This window comes from Trichomycterus rosablanca, chromosome 22 (assembly GCF_030014385.1).
Source record: "Trichomycterus rosablanca isolate fTriRos1 chromosome 22, fTriRos1.hap1, whole genome shotgun sequence".
NCBI lineage: Eukaryota > Metazoa > Chordata > Actinopteri > Siluriformes > Trichomycteridae > Trichomycterus > Trichomycterus rosablanca.
This window is the reverse complement of record NC_086009.1, coordinates 6,749,124-6,758,383: the sequence shown is the minus strand read 5'-3', so window position 1 is coordinate 6,758,383 and position 9,260 is coordinate 6,749,124.

Sequence of the window (9,260 nt, the reverse complement as noted above, 5' to 3'; positions counted from 1 at the left end):
TGATAGCGTAACAAAAGGAACGATTTTTCATTTGTCATTATCTTACAAGTGGATACCTAGCTCTTCCAAGATTCTTTAGACTACCAATAGAAATAAGACTGACCCTGCAAGAATAGAACATGTATAACAGCAGGATTTAACACCTTTATGCCCCAATGCTAAAATACTGACTGGTGCATCTGCCTTGACTATGGACAAAAGGCAGTTGTCCATAGGGCAGTTGTAGCCTAGTGGTTAGGGTTTGTTTGTTTATTAGGATTTAACGTCATGTTTTTACCCTTTTGGTTACATTCATGACAGGAACGGTAGTTATTCATTACACAAGGTTCATCAGTTCACAAGTTTATATCAAGCACAGTCTTGGACAATTTAGTATCTTCACTTGCATGTCTTTGGACTGTGGGAGGAAACCGGAGTACCCGGAGTAAACCCACGCAGACACGGGGAGAACATGCAAACTCCACACAGAAAGGACCCGGACCGCCCCACCTGGGGTTCGAACCCAGGACCTTCTTGCTGTGAGGCGACAGTGCTACCCACTAAGCCACCGTGAGTGGTTAAGGTACTGGACTAGTGATCAAAAGGTTACTGGTTGAAGCCCCACCACTGCCAGGTTGCCACTGTTGGGCCATTAAGCAAGGCCATCAACCCTGCATTGTTTAGACAATTCACTGTACTGTAATTTGGTTTGGATGAAAAGCGTCTGCTAAATGCCGTTAATGTAAAAGTATTGGGACATCTATTATATACAAGAAATTATATGCTTCCAACTTTGCAGCAACAGTTTAGGCTAGGCGCTTACCTGTTCCAGCATGACTGTCCCCTTGTAGACAAAGCAAGGTCTATAAAGCCTGGTTTGAAGAAACTCTAATGGCCTGCTCAGAGCCCTGACATCAGCCCCACTGAACAGCTTTAAAATAAACTGGCAGTAGTTTGGAACAATTTGTGCAGGTCAAAGTGTACTGACAGGGGCGGATGCCCCAAAAGTAAAGCAGCCACAGAAAATTTAACCCCATTATTGCCCAATCCTAAAATATTGACTAGTGAGTCAGCCTTGACTACATTATATGGACAAAAGTATTAGGACACACTTTCTACAGTAATTATTGAATTCATATGTTTGAATTGAATGTTGAATTCCCTGTGCACAAAGCAAGGTCTAAAAAGTCAGGGTTTAACATCTTTGCTTGGGCAGCACATAACCCTCACGTAAACCCCAACCAAGAACCTTTGGGATGAGCTGGAACATAGATTATGAACCAACATGAGTCTTTTACATCCAGCATCAGTGCCTGACATCACAATTGACATAATTTGATAGTAGAGGCACAATTTTCCATATACATGATCCAAGTTAGATTAAAAATGGGCACTGATTCCAAGATTCCAAGCGGTTAGGGTACTTGGTACTAGTAATGAAAAGGTTGCCGGTTCAAGCCTCACCATCACCAAGTTGCCACTGTTGGGGTCCTAAGCAGGGCCGTTAACCCTTGATTGCTCAAATTGAATTCAATGATAATTCTAATGTGCACTGGAGAAAAGTGGCGCTTTCTGCTAAATGCCACCAACGTAAATGTAAAACTGTCTAGAGAGAGAGAAAAACACAAGAAATCAACATTTACAGCAACCATTCAATCAAAAATAACATTTACTGCTTTTCCGAATCCAGATGTGGTCTCCTCTGCATGGCCAACCAAGCAGGCGCAAAATGAATCATGATCCCAAATACAAAGTAATTGATTATTGTAGAGCCTCAATGCTTGCAGCTACAATTTACATCAAGACGACCAAAGCTTGGCAGGAGAAATAGAGATTTAGGTGAATGATATGGAGCGGCGAGCTGCAAACAGAGAGCGAAGGTTATGATCATGAGTGAAGTGGAAGATGGCAAATAATGATGGATTATCAGGGTGATTTTCAGTGACAGCTATTCCACTTCATTTAGTTTCTGTATTTAACTGACATAAAATCCTGACATGGTTATCAACACTCGTGTGGGCTGTGAGAAATGTCATGTCAGGTTTCTGAACCAATATCCTTCTGTTCTTCCTGAAACAGCATTTAATTTAACCAATTACTGCAATCAATGAATGTTTCTCTCTGAGACACTCAAAATTTCTCCAATTTATGTATTATAACCCTGGAACCGTGATTGAATTGCAGATCAGGGTTTAATCACAAACAAGCTTTTAGAGTAGTTTATATCAGCAGTAGGTTTATGCCATTTTTTGATCAATGTTGCAAATAAGTTTCATAAAAAGTTGGAGACTTTTGGACGTATTTCGTTATCAATTCTAAATATATTTAAGGACAAGTCTCATTGAAAATGCTGTTGAATACCAGAACATTATTTTGCTTCTACAATTTGTGGAAATAAGCCATAGAAACTTGACCAATGACAACGCAGTGTCTCTAAAACGCAGTGAGAAAAACACTGACGACTTCAAAAAAAGGAAAAGGAAGTCTGATTAATATATAAACCACCTCCTTGTTTCTACACTCACTGTTTATTTTATCAGCTCCACTTACCATATAGAAGCACTTTGAAGTTCTATAATTACTGACTGTAGTCCATCTGTTTAGCCCCCTTTCATGCTGTTCTTCAAAGGTCAGGACCCCCACATGACCACTATTATTTGGGTGTTAGATCATTCTCAGCACTGATGAAGGTCTTGAAGATGACCAACTCAAACAGCAACAATAGATGAGTGATCGTCTCTGACTTTACATCTACAAGGTGGACCAACTAGGTAGGAGTGTCTAATAGAGTGGACATTGAGTGGACATGGTATTTAAAAACTCCAGCAGCGCTGCTGTGTCTGATCCACTCATACCAGCACAACACACACTAACACACCACCACCATGTCAGTGTCACTGCAGTGCTGAGAATGATCCACCACCTAAATAATATCTGCTCTGTGGTGGTCCTGTGGGGGTCCTGACCATTGAAGAACAGGGTGAAAACAGGCTAAAAAAGTATGTAGAGAAACAGATGGACTACAGTCAGTAATTGTAGAACTACAAAGTGCTTCTATATGGTAAGTGGAGCTGATAAAATGGACAGTGAGTGTAGATACAAGGAGGTGGTTTTAATGTTATGGCTGATCAGTGTAATATATATATATACTTAGTATGTGAGAGGTAGTGGGATCGATACCCGCATTCTTCAGTGCAGAGCCATTTAGGGACAGTGGTAGCCTAGTGGGTAGAACTTTGGTCTATCAACTGAAAGGTTGAGAGTTTGATTCCCAGCTCTGCCATGCAGCCACTGTTGGGCCCTTGAGCAAGGCCCTTAAAACTCTCTGCTCCAGGCGTGCCATACAATGGCTGACCCTGCGCTCTGACCCCAGCTTCCAAACAAGCTGGGATAAGTGAAGAAAGAATTTAGTTGTACACATAAAGGCATTCTATTCTATGACTGAGAGAATGTAGACACACTTACTCCTAACAAGCTTATAACATAAATTCTATAAAATCCTATATTATGCTAGTCCACTCTGGGTTTAAATCTCTGCAGAGCTGTCGACCTGCCTGGAGTCTACACACGATTCGCTATGAGTGTCCAGGATATCCTTGCTTCGCACTCGGTGTGCTCTGTTGGAAGTGGACCCTCCATTACCCTGACCAGGATAAAGCAGTTGATGAAGAAGTAAAGTATACACTTTTAACTTTGTGGCGACAGTTTGGGAAACACCAAGTTAGGGAACCAATGGGTGCAAGGCAGAAATACATGGGACAGGGCACCAATTCATAGCAGTGCTTCAACAAACCCTCCCCCAGACACAGCCAGTTATGTCAATATAGATGCCTGGTTGGCTGATATCAACACTGAGATTCCAACCCAGATCTCATTAGTGGTGGGCTAGTGTAAAAGCCTGCTGCATCGCCCGAGGACCTGCACCATTTTAAATAACATTGTTGAAGATAAAGACCAACCATTAAGTTATTGGCATGGAATTAACTGGCCATACAGGACATTCTTGTCCTTTTTTGCCCTAGTTCTAAAGTAAGAAAACACAAATGAACAAATACCCATGATATGGCATCTCATCTGTTGTTTGGTCATTATTACGCGCTCTCCTGGTTGCTCTTTTTTCGGGTGAGTCACTGAGCACACAGAGCAGTGGGTGTGGGTTGGAGGAGGCTCCCACCCACAGCCCCGCTATGGACACCCAGTGCCACCTGTCCCCCCGGTCTGGAGCAGCCTACACGGCCAGGTTCTCACTTTCCCCCACAGGGCTCTGGCATCAGGACTCAGCACTACAAATCTTAGAGCTTGTACAACACATGGACAGGACTGATCACACTGCGTAGCTTCACACCAATGACAAATCAGGCTATCGTTGCATTGGAGGAACAGGATTAGTCATTCTGGTCATTTGGCAGCGTGTTAAACAATGCTGAGCAAAGCTGCATACATTTATCGTTCTAAACAGTTCCAAAGCCTGTAACTCTAGTTTGATTAAAGCACAGGTTGTATACCTTGTAGTCTAGCCACCTCATTTTAAGGGCAGTATACATATATGTTTGCACCCCAAACTTTGCACCATCAGCTTTATATTATATATAAGTCTTTTTTTTATTTATTTGAAGATCAGATCATAATCATTGATATTGTTTGCACATATATTTCTGTACTCAGCAAAGGGAACATTTCCATCCTTTCTCCCTATTCTGCATTGTCCCAATTTGGACATACTCAGTTCCCCTATGCACTCTGGTGGCCCCTGCTGGTTTTCCATCACCATTGCTAACTAAAAGGGCCACAAGCTAGCACACACCTTAAATTTGAATTATAATTTTTGGCATTTACCAGACGCTTTTATCCAAAACGAATTACAGTACCGAGACAGCATATTTCCTTAGCAATTGAGGGTTACGGGCCTTGCTCATGGGCCCAACAGTGGCAACCTGTCAGTGGTGGGGCTTGAACCAATGACCTTTCGATTACTATTTCAGTACCTTTTTTTATTATTATCTATTTCTCCACTTTTTTCCCCAATTTTTCTCCTCTATTCTAGTGGTGTCCAATTACCCTGATTGCTTCCTCTATACTGGTTCGACCTTTCAACAATCATGCAATCAGTACAGACTGCAATTTTCACCTGCACGAGTCGAGTTCATACACTAATGGATGCTGTGTACGGAGGGTCACACCCCCATCAGCATTATTCCTAAGCCCTGTGCAGGTGCCATCAGTCAGCCAGCAGGGGCCGCAGTTGTACCAGTTATGAGGACCTATGATCCGACTCTCTACCCTCTAACCCTGAACAACAGTCAGTCGTTGTTCATGCTGCCGCCCAACCCAGTCGGAGCGGTAGAGTCGAGATTCGATGACATTCATAACCCCAACTCTGGTGCACTAGCGTACTTTACCGCTGCGCCACCTGAGCGGCTACTATTTCAGTACTTTAACCACTGTGCTACAACAGCCTAAAGATCCTACATAAAGATCATCAGTATGTAGAGCTGTGCTACTCGCTCTGTATTCTTCCACCTCTTGTGCTGGCACCTCAATCAGACAGTAAAAGTTGCTGTTGCATTGGAAAGGAGGTAAATTCCCATCCGGGTTTACCCTCCCACAGGCATGGCCAATTTTAACTGTCAAACCCAAACAAATATCTTAGTTGCACCTAACACGCCTGCGAAAACTCAACCGAACACATACCAGTTACAGAGTAGAATTTCACATAACTTTACATTAAATAAACAGTCTTAAGGTAGATTTAATAGATTTGAGAACTGCAGAACGGCTAATACAGAAGTATTGTCACAGGGTGCAATCAATATATGTGCTGGTTTAGTGTAAATGCGATGAACACAGATACCCTGTGGTGCCCTTAATGTAGAAATAGATCAGTGAGAAAACTACCATTTGTTCTCTCTGTGTGCTCTTAAGGCTGGAACTCCGGCTGAAGAGAAGACCTGTTTAAATGCAGTTAGCTTACAAACACATCACACTGTTAACTACTATGGAGCAGATCCAAAAGATAATATAGAAAATCCAATGTCCTGATTACAGGCTATAGAATCTTATTTCTTGCACAGTAGCCTATGGTGAGGTATTTATTTATCATTTATTTTAACGTCATGTTCATGACAGGACAGGTAATTACTGGTTACACAAGATTCACCTCACTTGCAGGTCTCTGGACTGTGGGAGGAAACCGGAGCTCCTGGAGGAAACCCACGCAGACACGGGAAGGACCCAGACCGCTCCACATGGGGATCGAACCCAGGACTTTCTTGCTGTAAGATGACAGTGATACCCACCGAGCCACCATGCCGCCCCACTAAATACAGGTCCTTCTCAAAAAATTAGCATATTGTGATAAAGTTCATTATTTTCCATAATGTAATGATAAAAATTAAACTTTCATATATTTTAGATTCATTGCACACCAACTGAAATATTTCAGGTCTTTTATTGTTTTAATACTGATGATTTTGGCATACAGCTCATGAAAACCCAAAATTCCAAAATCTCAAAAAATTAGCATATTTCATCCGACCAATAAAAGAAAAGTGTTTTTAATACAAAAAAAGTCAACCTTCAAATAATTATGTTCAGTTATGCACTCAATACTTGGTCGGGAATCCTTTTGCAGAAATGACTGCTTCAATGCGGCGTGGCATGGAGGCAATCAGCCTGTGGCACTGCTGAGGTGTTATGGAGGCCCAGGATGCTTCGATAGTGGCCTTAAGCTCATCCAGAGTGTTGGGTCTTGTGTCTCTCAACTTTCTCTTCACAATATCCCACAGATTCTCTATGGGGTTCAGGTCAGGAGAGTTGGCAGGCCAATTGAGCACAGTAATACCATGGTCAGTAAACCATTCACCAGTGGTTTTGGCACTGTGAGCAGGTGCCAGGTCGTGCTGAAAAATGAAATCTTCATCTCCATAAAGCTTTTCAGCAGATGGAAGCATGAAGTGCTCCAAAATCTCCTGATAGCTAGCTGCATTGACCCTGCCCTTGATAAAACACAGTGGACCAACACCAGCAGCTGACATGGCACCCCAGACCATCACTGACTGTGGGTACTTGACACTGGACTTCAGGCATTTTGGCATTTCCTTCTCCCCAGTCTTCCTCCAGACTCTGGCACCTTGATTTCCGAAAACAGTACTTTGGACCACTGAGCAACAGTCCAGTGCTGCTTCTCTGTAGCCCAGGTCAGGCGCTTCTGCCGCTGTTTCTGGTTCAAAAGTGGCTTGACCTGGGGAATGCGGCACCTGTAGCCCATTTCCTGCACACGCCTGTGCACGGTGGCTCTGGATGTTTCTACTCCAGACTCAGTCCACTGCTTCCGCAGGTCCCCCAAGTTCTGGAATCGGCCCTTCTCCACAATCTTCCTCAGGGTCCGGTCACCTCTGTGGCAGCGTTTTCTGCCACACTTTTTCCTTCCCACAGACTTCCCACTGAGGTGCCTTGATACAGCACTCTGGGAACAGCCTATTCGTTCAGAAATTTCTTTCTGTGTCTTACCCTCTTGCTTGAGGGTGTCAATGATGGCCTTCTGGACAGCAGTCAGGTCGGCAGTCTTACCCATGATTGCAGTTTTGAGTAATGAACCAGGCTGGGAGTTTTTAAAAGCCTCAGGAATCTTTTGCAGGTGTTTAGAGTTAATTCGTTGATTCAGATGATTAGGTTAATAGCTCGTTTAGAGAACCTTTTCATGATATGCTAATTTTTTGAGATAGGAATTTTGGGTTTTCATGAGCTGTATGCCAAAATCATCAGTATTAAAACAATAAAAGTAGGGCTGTCGAAGTTAACGCGATAATAACGCATTAACGCAATCTCAATTTAACGCGATAAAAAAAAATTGTGCCGTTAACGCAAATTCTAGTTCATGTTGAGACTTGACTGGTAGAACCAACGTTTTAATGTCGGACTTGCCACCGTTGTTCATTTGCGGTTTGTTAAAATAATATAACTGAGCGTCGTAGGGATGCACTTGCATAATAAAGAAATAAATACACGCTATATTCACAAGTTGTCGGGAGCAAAACACTTTATTAACTTAATCTGTTACGGCACTGAATACCGGAGTCAAGCACGCTAGTCCATGAACTATGGAAGCCCCAAAAGGGTCAAAACACACTCACTTCGTGTAGAAACGTCCACTTTTCACATTTCATTTAAAAAACCTTGTTTTCTATAACATTTACACAGATTTTATTTAATGCGATTAATCGCGATTAACTATATGAAATTCTGAGATTAATCGCGATTAAAAATTTTAATCGTTTGACAGCCCTAAATAAAAGACCTGAAATATTTCAGTTGGTGTGCAATGAATCTAAAATATATTAAAGTTTAATTTTTATCATTACATTATGGAAAATAATAAACTTCATCACAATATGCAAATTTTTTGAGAAGGACCTGTATATACACTACTAAGCATATTTTGCCATTTTTGTTGGGATGTGAGCGAGTTTAAGTCCAACATAAAATACATTTGTGAGAACCTGTTCTCTGTTGCTGCCTCAGCTTCTGTAAACAGGAGAAAAGACACTAACAGACCTGGCAGGCAATGTTCAACCATTCTTGGCATCCAGTCCTGTTTGAGATGATGCACGTGCTTTAAAATGGGGAGTGTTTTTTTATTTATTTTTTAGAGTAAATCTGGTGAAGTACAACAACTACAAGCTACAGCTTAAAACTGTCGGCTTTCAAACTAACTGTCCCCTTTGAAAAGGACAAAAACTCTCAATGAGCTTCCCAGTCAGCTTCTTCAACAGCTCCCGCAGTGAAGTGAGGTTAAAAAAAGCAGAAAACCAAGAAGTTGTTAATAGTAAAAGAACACAAGCTGGCAGCCTAATTAGAGCAGCTGTAGGCTCTTGATTCAGGGTATTTAGCAGAGTAGATAGGAAGCAGATGAGGAGACATCTGTCAGACACATCTGTACAGACATTAGAAAGATCACTTTATTTAGGACCAGAGAGTCCTTTAATTACCCAGCTTTATTACAATGTGCTAAATTATATGTGAACCTGAACTATAGTTTATTTTGACTTTTGATGTTGAACATCTATTCAACCTTAAAGCCTTGCAATCCCATTCTTGCACTACACTGATTGATTTCTCCAGATTCCCTGAATCTTTTCACAATATTATCTACGGTAGATGGTAAAATATCTTAATTATAAGCTTATATGCAATTTTTTAAAATAATTGACAATTCTCTCATGAAGTTCAGAACACAGTGGTGATCTATGACCAATCATTGCTTGTAAAGAGTGTTCCTTTGG